This window comes from Macrobrachium rosenbergii, chromosome 59 (genome assembly GCF_040412425.1).
Source record: "Macrobrachium rosenbergii isolate ZJJX-2024 chromosome 59, ASM4041242v1, whole genome shotgun sequence".
Taxonomy (NCBI): domain Eukaryota; kingdom Metazoa; phylum Arthropoda; class Malacostraca; order Decapoda; family Palaemonidae; genus Macrobrachium; species Macrobrachium rosenbergii.
In genome coordinates, this window is record NC_089799.1 from 39,316,128 (window position 1) to 39,337,458 (window position 21,331).

The following is a 21,331-nucleotide window of genomic DNA, read 5'->3' on the forward strand; positions in this document are numbered from 1 at the left end:
AGCAAGCAAAAAAGATGACAATATGTTCCGCCTGTAGAGACAGAGATCTGAGAGCTAGCAAAAATAACTCGACATCCGTAATCCAATCCATAACCCATAACTGTCATTGTTCTGCACACCTGGAACCTGGGAATATATCACAAATACGAGCCATATAGAATCTGGGAATGTTGCAGACACTGGACTCAGGAAATCCAACTATGTAGCCTAGAGGCTGGCTATGATTCATAACCTGAATCTATGAATATAATAGCATTGATCACTTGGAAAATATACAGAACTAAGAAATTTTATTATTATGAATAAATATAAACATAAATATAAAAATATCATATACCAGAAAAATAAATAAATCAATATTTTTGTATAAAAAACCTTTGCGTGACGGAAGAGATTAAAAATAGAAATTAAATCTGGCGGTAACAAGCATCTTCGGTGAGCCCAAGCATGATGGAAAGCAACAAACAAAAAATGGAGTGTCATGCGAGGACTGAAATTAACAGTATATATAAAGCCTACATGCTTTACAGTATATCACTCGCGTATTACCATAATTAACCGTTACATTAACACGTTAAGGGGAATTTTAACGAACAATAATCGAGCCAGTGTCCTTTTATTCACTGAGATTCGGCCTTGATATTTATAACCGGCAGGGAATAGACAACCCTAACATTTCCAGATGAGCAACACCAATAATTTGTTGCACCCTGCACGTCAGAGCTGCCGTGAAATTGTATATCAGTAATATTATCCGAGCGATAAAAAAATACACTGCAAAACCGTACCCACTTGCATAATCAGCAGAGGTAATGTAAACAAAATTATGTTCTGTTTTGCAGTTTCCGATTCAATATTTTTCGAAATTGCGTTTCCTGTTAGAACTATATTCTGCACATCAAGTGAAATTTCCGTAAGTGAATACTATTCCTGTTATTAATTGGGCAAGTTACTTGTACGACACTACTAAAAATAGAAACAGTAGAGAAGTGACAGTTACTGTCATCTTTACTAAAAACTTCATTAAAATTAAATTGGGAGAAATCATAAATGGGCTTCGGTACTCTTAAAATAGAAAAATCTTCGATAAAGAATGGTGCAAACCTTTAACCTATGTTGGAAAAAAACACTTTAAAATTCTTTTTTGCAAATCATTATCAGTGAACAAAAACACTATTTTAGGTAACCACTTACCTTCAAAGACAGTAAACAAACAAATCAAGAGCAGTTATCTGAAGAACAGAAACAGGAACCTCACCTGGAAAGTAAAAAGAACAGAACGTAAGATTCCTCATTTGATCACGTGGGCAAAAAGCGTCCTATCAAAGCATCCTGTTGTTCCCAGTCGGGTAATTAGACAAAAACTGTGATAACCCACCCGTTGTTAACTTTTTTTTCCCCTCGAAGACCTCGTTATTATATTCCCTATGAAATACAATATGACTTTCACATGTATCTATTTTTTCTACATGCTTATTTTAGAACTACTGTAGTGTTAAATCTTACGTCGTTACGTTTCCACATTTTCATACATACATATATACAGTATATATTTTATATATATATATATATATATATATATATATATATATATATATATATATATATATATATATATATATATATATATATATATATATATATATATATATATATATATATATATATATATATATATACTAGCTGACCAACCCTGGCGCTGCCCGGGAAAACTCTGAATGACAGTCTATGTGTAGGGGAGGGAAAAGGAAAGAGAAGGGAAGGGGACGGGGAGGGGAAAGGGAACAGGGAAGGGGAAGGGGGGGGAGGGAAAGGGAACAGGGAAGGGAAGGGGAGGGGAGGGAAGGGAAGGGAAGGGAAGGGGGAAGGGTTTGTGTTGACAGTCTGACTGACAGTTCTACTTTTTCAAGGAGCATTCACCCTTTGAACAGTTGGGGTTGAACTGACCTGCATTACTGTGATGACTGTCCCTTTTATCCAGATATTACTGTTCTGTCTGTCCCTTTCATCCAAGTATTACTGTGATGACTGTCCCTTTTATCCAGAAATTACTGTGGTGACTGTTCCTTTTATCCAGGTATTACTGTTCTGCCTGTCCCTTTTATCCAGGTATTACTGTGGTGACTGTCCATTTTATATAGGTATTAGTGTGGTGACTGCCCCTTTTATCTATGTATTACTGTGCTGTCTGTTACCTTTAGCCAGGTATTACTGTGCTGTCTGTCCCTTTTATCCGGGTATTACTATGGTGACTGCCCCTTTTATCCAGATATTACGCCGCCTAGTAAATCCTATCAGCAATTGTAAACAAAACCTCCTAATTTGCCCCTTATGCTTGCACCGTGGTTATTAATTGAACCAATACTCTCGTAAGCCTTGAATGCCTACTGTTTCCACTCTCCAATCCTCACTGTTCACTCTCTGGGCCTTGGAGTCTCCCACAAATACTACACAGAAGTTGTAAACTCGAGATTCAGCTGGTGTAACTAGTCTACTTAATTCCTGGGCAGAGGTTTCATTGTGTATCCTTCTTCTTTCCTTGATAATCAAATAAAATCCTTGCACGTAAGTCCTGCTTGGGTTACCGAGCTTGATTTAGGCGGCCGTGTCCGTCTCAGGTTCTGCACCACAAAGGGAGAAATAAAAAGGCATCTAGAGACTTGTTCACACACACAAACGCAGCTATGCGAAATCGTGACTTCCGGTTACTACATTAACAAACAATTTTCATTGCGTTTTGTTGCAGTTTCAATATTTATCCCAAGTCCCCAATTTTTCTAACGCAGAGTTGCACGTATTCTATTATTCCTAGGGTGCGGCGATGCTATGATGAGAATATGTGGCTATGTAATGATAAAAACATTAATATTCAGATGGATTTTAAGGGATGAGGACGAAATACTTACAAAATAACTATTTCATCACACGTTTGCTTTAACTTTGAATGGATGCGGAACTAAAATCACGACGGAATATGAACAAATTAAGTAATATTCGATATTGAGCCTAGCGAGCAAGTTGCTTCCTCATCAGCGGAATATTATTGAATTAAAGGAGCGTTTTTGTAAATAAACACCACATATGTGTGTAATCCTGGTAATCCGGTAGTTTTAAAATAAGCTAAAGGAAGTGGCATGCCTATGTCTGTCGTGACATGACATCGTCATGCTATTCCAAAGAGAATTTTATATTTGAGGTTTGAGGTTATTCCATGCACAGCTGCCTCAAGACAGTATAGGCACACGACACCTCTGAGAAGACACGGTGTCCGTCTTCCCCGTGATAGTTCAGAGAAACGGCTGCCCTAAGACCAAGGTCTGAAGACTTTACTTGGGACAAATTTTGTGAAATGGCTCCCCTAGAGCAGGTTGGGGACTGGTATCCCCACAGGCCAGAAGTATAATTTTGGCACAATTAACCGCAATCAAAACTAAAACTTGAGTGATACTGGTACACAAAAGGGTGGCCCTGAAAATAGATTGAGGCAGTAGATACAAGAATAGGGTGAAATAAATGAGAAAACATTACAACAATGACCTATAACAATTTCTCCGGCAAAGAAAACTGATATAGCTATAACAATAAATTAGAAAACGATTACAACAATAACCTATAACAATTTCTTCAGCAAAGAAAAATGACATAGCTATAACAATAAACTAGAAAACGATTACAACAATAACCTATAACAATTTCTTCAGCAAAGAAAATGACATAGCTATAACAATAAACTAGAAAACCAACAATAACCTATAACAATTTCTTCAGCAAAGAAAAAATGACATAGCTATAACAATAAACTAGAAAACGATTACAACAATAACCTATAACAATTTCTTCAGCAAAGAAAAATGATATAGCTATAACAATAAACTAGAAAACGATTACAACAATAACCTATAACAATTTCTTCAGCAAAGAAAAATGATATAGCTATAACAATAAACTAGAAAACGATTACAACAATAACAACAATTTCTTCAGCAAAGAAAAAATGACATAGCTATAACAATAAAAACTAGAAAACGATTACAACAATAACTCTATAACAATTTCTTCAGCAAAGAAAAATGACATAGCTATAACAATAAACTAGAAAACGATTACAACAATAACCTATAACAATTTCTTCAGCAAAGAAAAATGATATAGCTATAACAATAAACTAGAAAACGATTACAACAATAACCTATAACAATTTCTTCAGCAAAGAAAAAATGATATAGCTATAACAATAAACTAGAAAACGATTACAACAATAACAGCAAAGAAAAAAACTATAACAATAAACTAGAAAACGATTACAACAATAACCTATAACAATTTCTTCAGCAAAGAAAAATGACATAGCTATAACAATAAACTAGAAAACGATTACAACAATAACCTATAACAATTTCTTCAGCAAAGAAAAATGATATAGCTATAACAATAAACTAGAAAACGATTACAACAATAACCTATAACAATTTCTTCAGCAAAGAAAAATGACATAGCTATAACAATAAACTAGAAAACGATTACAACAATAACCTATAACAATTTCTTCAGCAAAGAAAAATGACATAGCTATAACAATAAACTAGAAAACGATTACAACAAAACCTATAAGAGCAAAGAAAATGATATAGCTATAACAATAAACTAGAAAACGATTACAATAATAACCTATAACAATTTCTTCAGCAAAGAAAATGATATAGCTATAACAATAAACTAGAAAACGATTACAACAATAACCTATAACAATAGCAAAGAAAAAATGATATAGCTATAACAATAAACTAGAAAACGATTACAACAATAACCTATAACAATTTCTTCAGCAAAGAAAAATTAATAGCTATAAAAACTAGAAAACGATTACAACTAACCTAAACAATAAAGAAAAAATGACATAGCTATAACAAAAACTAGAAAACGATTACAACAATAACCTATAACAAAGAAAAAATGACATTTAACTAAACTAGAAAACGATTACAACAATAACCTATAACAATTTCTTCAGCAAAGAAAAATGACATAGCTATAACAATAAACTAGAAAACGATTACAACAATAACCTATAACAATTTCTTCGGCAAAGAAAAATGACATAGCTATAACAATAAATTAGAAAACGATTACAACAATAACCTATAACAATTTCTTCAGCAAAGAAAATGACATAGCTATAACAATAAACTAGAAAACGATTAAACAATAACATAACAATTTCTTCAGCAAAGAAAAAATGATAAGCTATAATAAACTAGAAAACGATTACAACAATAACCTATAACAATTTCTTCGGCAAGAAAAATGATATAGCTATAACAATAAACTAGAAAACGATTACAACAATAACCTATAACAATTTCTTCAGCAAAAAAAAATGATATAGCTATAACAATAAACTAGAAAACGATTACAACAATAACTATAACAATTTCTTCAAAAGAAAAATGATATAGCTAAAAATAAACTAGAAAAACGATTACAACAATAACCTAAACAATTTCTTCAGCAAAGAAAAAATGATATAGCTAAACAATAAACTAGAAAACGATTACAACAATAACCTATAACAATTTCTTCAGCAAAGAAAAAATGACATAGCTATAACAATAAACTAGAAAACGATTACAACAATAACCTATAACAATTTCTTTCGGCAAAGAAAAATGACATAGCTATAACAATAAACTAGAAAACGATTACAACAATAACCTATAACAATTTCTTCAGCAAAGAAAATGATATAGCTATAACAATAAACTAGAAAACGATTACAACAATAACCTATAACAATTTCTTCAGCAAAGAAAATGATATAGCTATAACAATAAACTAGAAAACGATTACAACAATAACCTAAACAATTTCTTCAGCAAAAAAAAATGACATAGCTATAACAATAAACTAGAAAAACGATTACAACAATAACCTATAACAATTTCTTCGGCAAAGAAAAATGACATAGCTATAACAATAAACTAGAAAACGATTACAAATAATAACCTATAACAATTTCTTCAGCAAAGAAAAAATGATATAGCTATAACAATAAACTAGAAAACGATTACAACAATAACCTATAACAATTTCTTCAGCAAAGAAAAACGATATAGCTAAACAATAAACTAGAAAAACGATTACAACAATAACCTATAACAATTTCTTCAGCAAAGAAAATGACATAGCTATAACAATAAACTAGAAAAACGATTACAACAATAACCTATAACAATTTCTTCGGCAAAGAAAAAATGACATAGCTATAACAATAAACTAGAAAACGATTACAACAATAACCTATAACAATTTCTTCAGCAAAGAAAAAATGACATAGCTATAACAATAAACTAGAAAACGATTACAACAATAACCTATAACAATTTCTTCAGCAAAGAAAATTATATAGCTATAACAATAAACTAGAAAACGATTACAACAATAACCTATAACAATTTCTTCAGCAAAGAAAAAAATGACATATATAACAATAAACTAGAAAACGATTACAACAATAACCTATAACAATTTCTTCGGCAAAGAAAATGACATAGCTATAACAATAAACTAGAAAACGATTACAACAATAACCTATAACAATTTCTTCGGCAAAGAAAAATGACATAGCTATAACAATAAATTAGAAAACGATAATGAAATTAACAACGTGCATGTTTCCGACATTAGATATCCAATGGAAGATGACCCTGAAACCTCCCCTCGAAGCAAAACTTGAAACAAGAGCCGCAATAAATAATTTAAAAGTCTTATTATTGACATCGCAGTAAGTACTTAATCTATCAAGTATTGCAATTAAACCTTCAAGAGCACTGATCTCTTAGCAGCGTCTAAATAACTGTGTGGTAGGCGGGAACAAGTACTTACTTTCCACGGGGGCTTTTCATCTGCGTCTCTTAAAAAATTTCAAAACAGCCTAAGGCGTTTTAGAAACATATCCTTTGTGTCTGAGTCACAGCTTCTCTCTTCCCCGAGGTCTCAACTGGAGGATTAACCCGCAGCGATACAGGTAATCTTTCATAAAATGAAGGATGAACATGGAACCGCATGTAAGGAGCCGGGTAATGAGAATGGAGGCAGCATGCGATGACAGAATGATTAAGAGGGCAGTACACTTAGAGTTCCGTGATTTTCTGGAAGGCGTTATAAATGCGAGCTTTTTTCAAGTAAGCTGACCACTTGCCAAAAGCAGCACACGCACACCAGATGCTCTTCGGAGATAGCGCTCTAGATGTATATTGCCCAATTCAGTTTGTAAGTAAAACTGGCCTCTGGTTTTTCTTCCTTTGGCGATCAATTTACATCTCAGGTACCCAAAATGTTTTAGCTCTAAGACGCATCTCGTATATGATCCACGGAAGGTCAGTAACTGTACCACGTATGAGGACCTGTGTGACGTTTCAGCCTAGAAAGTGTCATTATTATTATTATTATTATTATTATTATTATTATTATTATTATTATTATTATTATTAGCCAAGCAGCAACCATGCTTGATAACACATTATGCAACAAGTCTATCGGCCCCAAATAAAGAGAGCAGCTCAGTATGGTAAAAGAAATTGGGAGGTAAAAAATAAACGTTACCAAGGAAATAAAAAGAAAAATAAACGAAATAAATAATAAATAAAGGAAATGAGATAATGGGAAATTAAGAAAATCTGATGAATAACGACCAAACTCTGAAGAGGAACTTATGTCAGCTGACAACCAAGAGCATTTGTACCAAGTTTGAACTTCAGAAGTTCCAACTATCCAACCTCATGATCCTGGAGATCATTCCATAATTTAGTAACAACGGAAATGACACTTTCATAAAACTGTTTGGTCCTGAAAGCTCACAAGAAGAAAAGCAAAAGTGCTACGTGGTGGATAGCATAGCCTAGGAAGACCTGAAAGCAAAGGAAAATCAGACGTATGATAAATTTTAGACCAAGTTGGCCATATAAAAATTGAATAGGACTCAAACTCAAGGTTTTGTCTAACAACTCGAGGAGGTGAGAGTTAGATGCTGATGACCATCAGGGAGATAGCGTTAGCTATGCATTTGTCGCCTTTCTTAGTAGCTAACAATATTACCAAGGATCCAAGGGTCCCGTGACCACAGAGACGGTTTTGATAACTGGTTCTTGATAAATACTTAAAAAAGCCTTTTCGCTTCAAAGATTTGACCTAAACATTCCATGCTGTTTATGTTCTCACATTTCCTCTCCAAGGGATGGCTGGAAAGATACTTCCAGCTTGTTGAATTTTCTGATTACGTTCAAAGTCTTTGTGCATTAACAGTATCACAGTAATATGATCACCATTACAAGGTTCTTTGTGATTCTCAGGCATAACTTGCCTTCATTATGACGAGGTACCAAGGAATGGCTTCAGAAATGCGAAGGATGGTTACAACATTGTGGGGGCAAGTTCTCACAATTAAACACGGTGCTAGTGTGTTATGGCGTAGGGTCAGATGGACAGTGCCAAGTAAACTAAGGCGAATGGGTGCCTATAGTATAGCAATTCCCAGTCGATCCAAGCCATCTGACGCACTCATTCGAGACAGATGATCTTGATGTCCGACTGGAACACTCTACAACTAAACTATTACTAGAGTTTTGAGTTTGTATCAATATCACCAACCTTTCTCAACCTTTTGTGGTCAATCTGTAAATCTACATAAATCACGCCTCGAGACACAAAAAATGCATTCCTTTCAAGAGAAAGTCTCCCTAGCACTTCTATACTTATCCTAATTTGTTTTTAAATCTGACCAATTATAAAATATTTTAATAGATAACTTTCAAACAATCAAAGATTCCTAATTCTCATAGGAAGACTGAATGAGTTATGACAGCGTCAGAGTTCTTCACAGCTATTCATTACAAATGAAACAAGTGAGCAGCAATGTCAGGTGTTAGTTTTTAACGTTTACTGAAACGTCTGTCCAACTCTCACCTGGCACGCCATGCCAGCACACGTTTTGTACGTGAAGTTTTCGAAAGAGTTTCACTGAAAGGCTTTCCGATAACAAATCTATTGACACGACTGATGACACATCCCGAAATGATATCATTCTTTCTTTCTACCTCTTTCCATCCTCCTTCCATTCAGCTTTTCCCAGGCCCTGTAACAACACGCCATCCCTAATGGCGCATCCGTTACACATGGAAGCGCGCACAGTGCGCACTTCCGGTATGGCAGGAGCGAAGAGACCGCCCCAGACTGCTTCATTAGCAGCGGCACTTCCAGACGTGATGTCTTCAAGAACACCTCCTGCGCCTACCGAGAGGCCCGGTTAATGCTCAAGACATGGCATATAAAGGGGTCTGTTTCTTCCGTTGCTTTCCGGAAACTCCCGGAATCGAACGGGTCTCTTCGACAACGTTGGCTTCGCTCACTTCAAACTCAGAATTGTCATATCGATATTAACCTTTCACTGCTGTGGCGTTACTCTTATCAGCTAAGAGTATGGAAAAAAACATGATTTATAATCTGGAGTAAAGGAAAAAAACAAATATCTTCTACCTACATGTATAAATCAAATGCACATTTGTGAAAATATGAAATCCAGAAATGACACTTAAAATTATAAATATTTGTTCACTAACAACAAAAGCTTCTACAAACATAAACAGATAATGGTACATGGTATTTTCAAGTACATACAGTTTGAGGCCCTGAACAGAATCAAAAGAAACAACAAAAGCTGTAACTTGACCCTCTCTGTGGCGGTTCCAATAACTCAAGTCATTTCCTTGTCCACTTCACTTCCCTCTTAATATCTGTAACACACTCTTCACATAAATACATCAAAAACGAAATTTCAGTATATGTACATGTACTGTATATATGTATACACACAAACACACACACACACATATATATATATATATATATATATATATATATATATATATATATATATATATATATATATATATATATAACCCCCTTAGCCTTTGATTTTCCAAGGTCCTCATAACACTTCATATATTTGGCTTTCATTTCAATCACCACCTTCAGTGAGAAGTCTCTAGTCTTCAGAGGGCTATTCATCATCGCCCTGAAAGAAGACTAAGTTGCTAAAAACTATTTTCACACACATCACTTGCCATATTTCCATACATGGTAATCAGGTGAAGGAAAAAGAGAGCTTTTCAAACTCTTCCTGTGGTTTCAGCTAATATGTACATGTATATAACATTATAGTCACTTTTTTATATATAATAGTTTATATATATATATATATATATATATATATATATATATATATATATATATATATATATATATATATACATATACATACATATTACATTGCTGACCAACCCATCGCTGCCCAGGAAAACTCTGAATGATAGCTGATCATTTACCTTAGAAAGGAAGTAACATGTGGTGTGGTTTTGAATAACATGTTTATTTAAAGTAATGAATTCTAGACAGAATTATTAATCACAGGAAAGAAAAGCATTTTCAATGACAGTACACATACTTTACACGACAAAAGAATTCAAAGGAGATGCAGGAAAATTTTTCTAACCATGGCAGCAATTCCAGTCTCACTACTCGGCCCGACACTGAGAGAGAAAGTGTACAAGCCTACGTTCTCGACACCCCACTTTTCACACTAGTCCAAAACTGGCTGGGTCTTCGCCGGGACCTGCAGTAAATAAGGTACCCCAGAGGGCGTGGGTACGGATTTGAAACCTACGGGAAAACCTTCCTTGGGTCAAATGATGGACGCATGCAAAATTTCATCTAGATCAATCAAGTGGTTCGGATTTCTATAGAGCACAAGTTTACATACAGTACATACTAGATTACACTCAAATATATATAAATACATACATATACGAGATATGTATATATATAATATATTATTATATATATATTAATGTAAATTGGGGAATATCGATAACGTGTATTTAGCTTTAAACCCCCTTTTCTAAACTGGACACATTACAAGAAAGAAATGATAAAAGTTGTAGATTACGAACCGAAAAGGGACCTGTAACTACAGTTCTTATGTTTCTGTGGATCATTTGCGTTTGGCGATAAATCACTTCTTGGCTATGAACGGCATTCTAGGTCGGTTCAACGATATCGCCAAGGAGTCTCGATTGAAACATTTTCTTGCTCAAGTTCAAGTCAGGTTTTTTTTTAATTTGAAAAGAAATTTTTAAAATAACAGATTGAGGATTTCCATAAAATTGTCGCTTACTGAAGTCATCTAAAATACTTGCTTAAGCACAGGAAAATATAGAAGCAAATACAAACAGCAAAGACCTGAAAAGCAGAGATAAACCTCAATTCTTATGTCAAACCAAATTCCTTGGCCTCTCAGATAACCTCTTGTGTTGCTATTCTTTCAGAATGCTACGTTTTGAATATTGTTCCTCTGTTTGGCCTTCAGCAGCTCAACTTTTTGGATGGTGCTTGAGTTCTGTTGAATTTCTTTTTCCATTATCTCTGTGCTTATCCCTGGAGCCGACGTTTGATTTGTTTATTGTACATACGTTATAAATTTTCGTAATCCTGTTCTTCCTTTGCACTCAGACCTTCCCGGACCACACCATGCTGCGTGCAGTACTAGATAGGCAGTCTTGGCTTTTCCGTGTTCAAAACCACACAGATTTCAAGAGGTTTTATATCAGCAATGACTAAATTACTGAATGATCATCCTGGCCTTGTATTTGAATCATAAGAACTTCAGAAGTTCAGTATGGGTGGAAATGCAGTATTGTTGAACAGGCCCAAGTGAGTCTTATTCATAGTTAATCTTTGTCTAATTTGTTTTTCTTTGTTTTTTCTTCTCTATATTTTATACTTAGCTAAAGTATTTCTTTTTCTGTACTGGCCTGCTTTTCCTATTGGGTCCCTTGGACACAATTGCAGCAGTTCGCTTTCCCAACTAGGGTACAATTTATCTAGCAACGACAGTGTTGACAACAGATTGAAAGGGCGCCTTTAAAACACCTCAGTGCTGAACAAGCTGAGAGGGAGAACTTGCTCTACCGATTTCTTTCAGTGGCAAGCAAGAAGCAAATGAAGGAGGAGCCGCAGAAGCTGCATGTTCGTGCCATGCACTGGTGGATTCATGCAACGCGGATTTACTCGGGGAAACACCCTCACAAATTCACACTATTCTGGTAATGGATATCCATTGTTTAAAGACGCCTATTCTCACTGCTTCGTTATTATCACAGTAATGGAGAAGACGTGCGACTTATCTGGTCAAACCTGTTGACACGTAAAATGAGCAATGAGAACATTACTGAAAATCAAGATATTTGGAGTGCCACCTTTCCAGCATTCAGGAACAGGTCACACGGGTAGCAAACGAAGCATACATTAAGTTCAGTCGACCCTTTGGAGATAGCAATTGTGTAAAGTATGATGATACGATATATTGTATGGTCACTACAAAAGTAAGTCTTTAGTATCAACTGCAGCTTGTTCATTACCACATCAGTGAAAGACTTATTTAACGACTAATGCAGTTTATCTCTTTGAAGTGGGATGTAATCTTGAGCTAAATACACAAGTAAAATCTTAGACTAGATGTACGACTTGTTTATATATTCTTTGGTCCAGGTGTTAGTTGCTGTAAATTAAGTAAACGCATGAAGGCAGTAACCCGAGGATGAGAGAGCCACTTTGAAATGAATCTGCAGAATAAATTCTGAATTACCCTTCAAGCAACTACTGCTGTAAAACTAACAAAATGTTGCCAAAATCTTCATCAGGTATACCTGGTTAAAGGCTTCTCGAATGAAGCATATGGTAGAGTTAAAGGGTCATAAAGTTTCATCAGAATCCTATTCTACTAAAAATTCTTATTTAACACCAAAGAGTTCTCAAACACGGGCACTGTCGCGGGCAGTCCAACGGCAAAAAAAAGTAACATTTGGCCCACAATGATAATTTAGCTTCACAAAAAATTCAGTGCTAACGACTAAAATCATGACCCTTCATCTCAGTTTGAAACCCCACATAGTCATTTGTACAAATCTTCCGTTACGTGTAGGCAATCATCTTCAAACTATCATATAAGGCTCTAAGTAGGCCTAACGATGCTACAGGTATGGAGTTTAGGGCTCTTTTATCACTAAAGCTAGCGGTTAGACACTTCACGTACCACACAGCCGATGATCAACAACCTCATTCATATTCATCAGACGTAGGACACGTTAGGAAACTCCAAGTTGGCGTTACATCGTCTCTCCGAATTCGTAAACTCAGTCTGTTAGGAACAAACGGTTACATATTTTTTTCTCTTATTTTATGGGAAACGGAAGCGGTCACCTACGTGAACGTAAGGCAAGTTAAGGAGACCGCACTTGTCCACAAACTTAAATAGAGACGGATGCCTGAGAAAGAGCGACTTTGTAGCATATACCGGAAATGGTTTACCCTCATTTCAAATGTTCCTTTTTTTTTATTATCGCCAAATGCTTCTTGATTATTTATATCGTACCCGTATTCCATTGAAGACGTTTATTGATAAGATTTGAAGTATTTGAAGGGATCTACCCAAAGTACAAACTCGTAGGACTAAAGACCTAGTAACGATTATTCTCTCAAGTCGGGTTTCATTTGGTTTCCTGGTTCTCAAGAAGGAAACCAAAACATGAAATGTTACCGTACGACGGACCACAATCAATGGCAATGGCTCACGCAGCCTTTCAAAATGCAAACGAAGATTAAGAATCAAGGCTGTAAATGGATGTACCATTTACGCAAAAAATCGAAGAAAATATATAGCATAAGTTCATTAATCTAAAATCTGCAAGCGACGACTAAAAATAAAATAAAAGAAATTTAAAACGGGAAGAACATTGCTTAGAAATAAAAGAAAGTTTCAGAAGTTAGAAGCTGTTCAAAAACACAAGATACTTTCGTGAGATAATGATATATTCGACAAGTCTGGGGGAAGGCGAAGGAAACCTTTTTCTTTAATTTAGAAAACGGCAACGAATGAGGAAAACTATTGAGCGTGGTTCTTGCATATGTGACCCGGCAGCTTCTTCCTGGCAATGACAGTATTCTCTGATACTTACATTCTATTAAACGTGCTGTGGAATAACCAAGACATTGTTCAGGACGATCATAGTTTTTCAGAACTGTAAATCGGTTCAGGAATCGTTCCAGAGATGTGACTGAAAAAAAAAAATTAAGTATACCTTAGTTTAACCACACCACTGAGCTGACTAACAGCTCTCCTAGGGCTGGCCGGAAGGATTAGACTTATTTTACGTGGCTAAGAACCAACTGGTTACCTAGCAACGGGACCTACAGCTTATTGTGGAATCCACACCACATTACAGCGAGAAATGAATTTCTATCACCAGAAATAAATTCCTCTAATTCTTCATTGGCCGGCCGGAGATTCGAACGCGGGCCTAGCAGAGTGCTGGCTGAGAACTATACCGACCCGTCCAACGAGGAACTAGATGTGACTGAAGGAACATGATTGTCGACAAAGGCTAAAGATTTTACCAAATCATAAAACGAGAAATAAATTGTAAATACTCAATATTAAAAAAAATAAAAGAAAATCGTCCACACCAAAGAAATTTAAAACGCCAGGAAAGCCAAATTGGGAAAGTTGAACTACTTAAAGATTAAAGTCGAAAGCAAAGCATGAGAAGTCAAATTTACTTCGTGTGAAGTCCGAACACAGCTTTAGGTTGATGTTTCTCTCTCCATTTTTCTCTCTTTAGGTTGATGTTTCGCTCACCATTTTTCTCTCTTTAGGTTGATGTTTCTCTCTCCACTTTTTTCTCTTTAGGCTGATGTTTCTCTCTCCATTTTCCTCTCTACCTCTCCGTAGAACGATAACATTCTACTGCTATTCAAAATTTACATTTACAAAAATAGATCATTGTTACTTCACCGCCAAGTTAAACGAACAATGAGCATCAAAGCCATCGACAATTACCGTGGGAGGAGGCACACGGGATGTCAGCAGATGCAGCATCCTTCCCAAGACAAGGGCGGATCCCTACGAACTGAGAAGTACGTGTCCTTACGCAGGCAAATAGTTGTGTTGTGCAACTCTTCCTGTCAGTCATCTGATGAAGTTATTCATAACCGGATAAAGTAATGTTGCAGAATGTATAGAGCAAGAACACACACTCTCTCTCTCTCTCTCTCTCTCTCTCTCTCTCTCTCTCTCTCTCTATATATATATATATATATATATATATATATATATATATATATATATATATATATATATATATATATATAAATTTCTGACTCACATCAGGATCAGAACCCAGGTCTTTCAATTGAAAGGCAAGGGCGCTGCAGTTGCTCTCAGGTTCCAACTTCTTTTAGGCTTGTATGGCCTAGTGGGCAGCGCCCTTGCCTTTCAGTTGAAAGACCTGGGTTCGATCCTGACGTGAGTCAGAAATTTATTTCTGTTCCACACATGATTGTGTGTTGATTATATAATTTATATACACTGTATATACAGGGAGTAACACGAGTTTATGCAAATATTTTGGGAAATGAAAGAAAAAGTCATTCTGAGCAGAATATGTTTTGTAAAAATAGGCATTTTAAGGTTTTGTTTGTCGTCGAGCTGAATTTTAAAATAACCGATGTCATGAGCGCTGCTTTCATGAGATGGAGGTTGGTGACGGGAGGTCGGAGTAGCCTGGGATGCGGGGGAGGGGGCGTGTGCCGCATAGGAGGAGGATGGAGCGATTAGGTCGATGTGAAGAAAGTACCTCCCAATCAAAAAAAAAAAAAAAAAAAAAAAAAGTAAGCCTAATTGAATCTCTCCTCCTTCAAAGACAGGCCTGCTTATTCATTAGACACCTATCAAAGATTTCAAATGTTATATTTTAAAACCTCTCCCTCTCCACCTAGGCGCAGACCTAGTCATGATTCCTGGTTCCACAATTCCGTGACGAGGCGGCAGGACAGAGCGCGCTAGAATTCACCAATCACAACTGAATGTTGCTCAGTAACATCTACACTACTTACTTGATACGTAAAGCTATACGTTACCGCTGTAAGCTAATCATTGAAATTGGATTACTTGCAAGAAAAGAATCAGAACTGAAAGACTGTCAATCCACCTGCCTTAAGCGCTAATGACATCGGTTATTTTCAAATTCCCATCACCGACAAACGAAGCATTAAAATGCATATGTTTATAGAACATTTTCTGCTCGAAATTACTTTTTTTTTTCAGTCCCCAAAATATCTGCATAAACTCGTGTTGCACCCTGTATACATATATATATATATATATATATATATATATATATATATATATATATATATATATATATATATATATATATATATATATATATATATATATATATATATATATATATATATATATATATATATATATATATATATATAAATATATATATATTATATCTGTATGTATGTATGTATGTATGTATGTAAGCATGTATGTTTGTATGTGTGTGTGCATATATATATATAAAAGAGTTATGGTTCCATATATTTTTGTACTGCCTCTTTATCCGAAAGATAATAGCTTCATCAAGTTTTGCTTATACTGATAAGGTTCTTACCAATTACCCTTTCCACTGAGTAGCATGAAAGCTCTCCGTCATACATGCAATGTGTGAAACGCCAAATAGCAGTTTTTGTGGAAGAATAAAACCAGAGGTTCCAGCGATTAAGCTTCGTGAAAGCTCCAGAAACCAAATAAGAATTATGACGTAAAAACATTCATGGTTAGTGCACACCCAAAATAAATGTTATTTCCCGCTCTCTCTTCTTAAATAACAGTTCGAGAATTCAGGTAGGGATACCCTTGAATTCGTCGATAATTTGGCCTTCAGTCATGCTAGTTTGCCTGTCTGCCTTCCACTGATCAGTTCTCCGTTGGTGAGATTAGCTTTCATTTTCGGTTCTTACTGATTAATGAAAAATGTTCGAGACCCACATGAACAAGCCACCGTCGAGCCGTTTACCAAGCAAGTGGTTTAATGGAAACTAGCTTGCAGTGAGAGGTGAACCGTGCTGAAGAAACTCTCATGCTGGCCTCGATGATTAATAGTTCTCTGCAATGCTGCTTGTTTCCACGGCTTTATAATCTGGGTCGCCATCAAATCGACTTTTTCTCTATGTCACATCCGAGAAAAATCCACTGACACTCTTCAGTTTCTTATCTACCTCTCTGTCAGAGGTAGCGGGATAAATATGGTTTCTTCGTCTGCTCCCTGCATACAAAAAATTGCCAGATGATTCTAAAGATTTCATCAAGATCTGAATTGTAAGCTTCTCTACAGAATGAGATTTGATCAAATCAGTCGATTAAAATACTGTTTGCCAGTAAGCAACGAAAGTCCCATCCCGAATGGAACGAGGCAATGAATAAGTGCAGAGCAACGACCTGTGCCGGAGCGTTTTCCTTGAACCAGGGTTTCCGCTGCTGAGTGAGGCTACTGAGGTTTCTCTGAGACTCCCTGTACTGTCATAAATCCATTTGACCTAGTGTTAGTCAACATATCTCCCTGCAATCATTTTCAATTATGTGTCTTGTTCCAGTTTAAGTGGGAAAAAGAAAATGAACTTTCTAGACGTTCAGAAACAATTACTGTAAAGAATAAAGAAAACTTCCAACCTTAGTAAGAGAGGAGAAAGTGTTACACACCCAGTAGAAGTGACCACAATGGGAAAATATTTTAAAAGCACAATCATAAAACCACGATTGCGCGGTCAGAACGAAGAGCAGCGTTTAATACCAGTTTTAAAAAGCTCATGCAGAACAGGAAAAGGATCACATAATCACATTGCACGGTAAGTGGGCTCAGAATAGATGACAAAGAATCACCGGAGTTGACAAGAGCAAAGGTCAGTAACTGAGACCAGCCCTGCCACTTTAATAAGAGGCAGTCAATAACGAAAGCCAGCAGGAAACGCTCTTTGTTTTTTTCTTAAGGGCCGATGAGGCGGGTAAGTTAAAGTTTCCTTATCTTGCCAGGACCGAATATTGGGAGAAAGAGAAGAGAAAGGAAACGAGGGGAACATTATTCTGATTAAAGAGACAGGTCTCATAACTGGAGGATGAAAAGACGGCGAGTACAAAGAGAGAAAGAGTCACCAAATCCTCCAGTTGCTCAACTGGAGGAAGGACAACTAGGGGATGAGGAGGCGAGAAAGGTGCTACAGAACTGCCCGGGAGGATTATGGCCCCACCTTCCGAGCTCTAAGAGCAGCGAGAAGGGAAAGAGAACAAAAAAAAAACAAAATAAATAAATAAATAAATTGAGTGCTATCATAAATTCGACGAAATAGCTTAGATTTGGTCCTGTTGAAAAACTAGACATTAGAAGCGTTTAAAATATGAAAGCAATATTAAGGTAAAAAAAAAATAAATAAAAAAATCAAAATAGAACACCAAGCTAATTTAGACACATTCAACAATTTAGACTTAGCTTGCTTTAGAAATTCAGTAGTCTTGAAAACGAAATCTTAACAGAGTGTAAGGGAATTTTATCTTTTATCGACCGATAATCGTGGGACCTGAAAATGGTAGCTTCTGTAAAGATGGAAAATCTGATGTTCCATTACAAACGGCAAAACTGCTAGATTTCTCCTGATCTGATGGAGAAGAGACGGAGCTGTATTCACAACAAAGAGGCATTTAGATTCGCTGGTCCACCAGCCAGCTCGCTGAATGACACGGATATTCATTTGGAAGTGCCGGGAGAACGTGGATGGGCATGTCGGTTTTCAAACTACTGCCACAGATAACTTCACGTTCATAAATACAGAGGCTACGGCACTCAGAAGTGTAGGCTTTCAATAACAGCTGGGAACCTTTAGGGTACATTAGTTGTTCTTTACAGTACGGAAACAACAACGTTCCTTTTCTGTATTTCTAAACTGCTAACGTGGCTTCAGATGCTTTAATATTACGAAATCTTGTTTAGCATATTATTCGTGATACTCATAAGTAATAGATTAAAGAAAACAGTTTAGAATATCTCTTCATTCGACCATTTGGCTTTTAGCGCTGAGGGGTCTACAATGAACGTACCCTTACCTTTTTCACACTGCGCTTTTCGAACTTGGCCTAAATGAGGCAACGGAATTATGCGAACGGCTCCAGTTCGCTGGGCATTAGCATAAACATGACAGCCGGCCCCCTTCGAGAAAGAAGGATACGCGTGTTACGTCAATCACTCGGCACCACACCCCAAATATAGGAACCTTGCTACTAATGGACCTAATTTCCTGATAACTAAGCAGTAACTCGGTAAGATTTGCTAATCTTTGAGGTCCCTTTCCACAAAAAGCAAGTTAATGAAATCGCTTGATCAGATCTGAAGCTATCCGTCACGCAGGCTAGTCTTGCCCTGCCAGATTCCACCTTGCATTCATAACGCAGTGTTATCTTTTAAAAATTATTACAAGCCGTTAAGTCAATTTAATTAAGTTATTTTCATTATGTTTTAAAGGTCACTTTGCAAATTTGGGCCAAAGTGCGAAAAATCAACTTACAGCGATGTGATTCATCTAAAGAACAATCGTTCATCATGGCAAGGACCACGAATGCCAGAGGAGTTCCCAAGTATAAGAAACAAGGGTCCGTTAGAAAACGTAAAAAAAAAAAAAAAAAGCTGTTACTTTCACATTTTCATCTCACACACATACAAACTTGCATACGCACATGCATAAGAATAATCTGAAGATGATGGTTGCTTGTCATCTTGATTTAGCATCAAGAATACTAATGGTAAAAATAGCTTTTAGTAATAGAAGGGATTCATGAACAAGGAAATTGGCGAAAGATTTAAGGAGTTTTTTGAAAATTGCTTCTGATGGACCTAGGACTTATAACCTTCGAAGTATGACAACTGGAGACTAATAAGAGACATGGCAAATACAAGTTTGAAAGGGGATACAGTAACCGAAATGGACGAATGTAGTAATAAATGAGACGGGTCTTAAAAGGGTGGGAGAGCGAAGAAGTCAGTGGAAATGGCAAGGGTACTGATGGAAGTAAGTCGAAGACATTCAGTAAACTTAAGTGAAAATACGAAGATAAATAGCAATGACTGAATATTAACTTTCTCGTAACAGTCAATAAGGGATGACTTTATTGCGAATCTTTGAAGTCAAAGGCTCAGGGAGGAGATGTGTAATAACAGTACAATCCATTAATAATGATATATGGGAGCTGGTGCTTGAAAGTGACTGCACTCAACCCAAGCAAATATTTGGAGCCTATACTTGGATGCCAGAAGGCCAGACTCTCCTTACTAAGATGAGTACCGCACTCCACGTTGTCTTCAGGAAATGAAGGAACTCAAGTAATGAATTGGGGTCAGACTCCATCCTAAGTCCCTGGAAATGTCACAGCAGAAAACACAGCTGTTGACTCAGAGAATCCTCGAATATACTGTAGTATGATTTTTAGCAACCGAAGTCAAGATTGTGGGGAGAAGAAGATCTAAGCAACTCCAAAGAATTACGAGCACAATAATATATAGTGAAAATAATTTGGATTATGCCGAGAGAGAGAGAGAGAGAGAGAGAGAGAGAGAGAGAGAGAGAGAGAGAGAGAGAGAGAGAGAGAGAGAGAGCGGAGTTTATCACCAGGGGCACGCACAAGTTCGGAGGTGTGAACAGAAGCATAAGGAGTTGCTTGCTGCATAACATATTGGCAATACTTTCCACATTAACCGGGTGAAGGTCATGTGAGAACAGTGAATAAGTCACCATTCCCACGGCCTGGCACTAAGCAGACCTAATAGATTAATTGGGCAAGCGATCAGCGCTAACACACAACAAGGCTATGCTAAACGATAAGCCCAAAATTGAGATTTTCCCGAATCTACAAACTGTGAAAACTCAACAGCAAAGTTATTTTTCTCACACGAGCAGAAGCTACTACTTTCATGTGAGTCCATGACCATCGTCAAGGAAATAAAAAGTCGGGAAAGCCAGAAAACGCCGTCTCAGCTTTTGAATTTCTCTGCATCCTCAAAATTGTAAGCGGATGCAAGGCCATGTTACCTTCGGTTAACAGAGCCAAGGGAGTCCACAAATTATAAATGATTTCTTTGTGGTATGCGAAAATAAAAAAAAAAGAATTTAAACGTGTATGAAGTTCCAGATAAACAAAATGTATAAAAATCACAGAACGTGTCAAACCACAAAACAAAGAAGACTTTCTAAAAAAAATGTTGAAAAACACTCCTTTTTTTTTTTTTTTTTATTTAGACAACCTTATGAGGCGCAAGCAAGATGATTAGATTTCAACTTTTTCCCCCCTGCAGCCCTCAGTGATAATTTGACCATCAGACGCATCCGCAAT

At 36.3% G+C, this 21,331-nt stretch overlaps 1 protein-coding gene across 10 annotated transcripts in view; it reads right to left on the reverse strand.

The window, feature by feature from the left end:
* The window catches only part of LOC136837505 (DIS3-like exonuclease 2), a 392,269-nt gene that overhangs the window by 260,425 nt on the left and 110,513 nt on the right, over positions 1–21,331 (reverse strand). For 3 of the 10 annotated variants that reach the window (XM_067102341.1, XM_067102344.1, XM_067102345.1), the window contains exon 2: positions 1,195–1,258. The exons of the other annotated variants lie outside the window; for them this stretch is intronic. The gene's annotated coding sequence lies outside the window, so the exon portion shown is untranslated. The remainder of the gene's footprint in view (positions 1–1,194; positions 1,259–21,331) is intronic. 10 annotated transcript variants of the gene reach the window in all.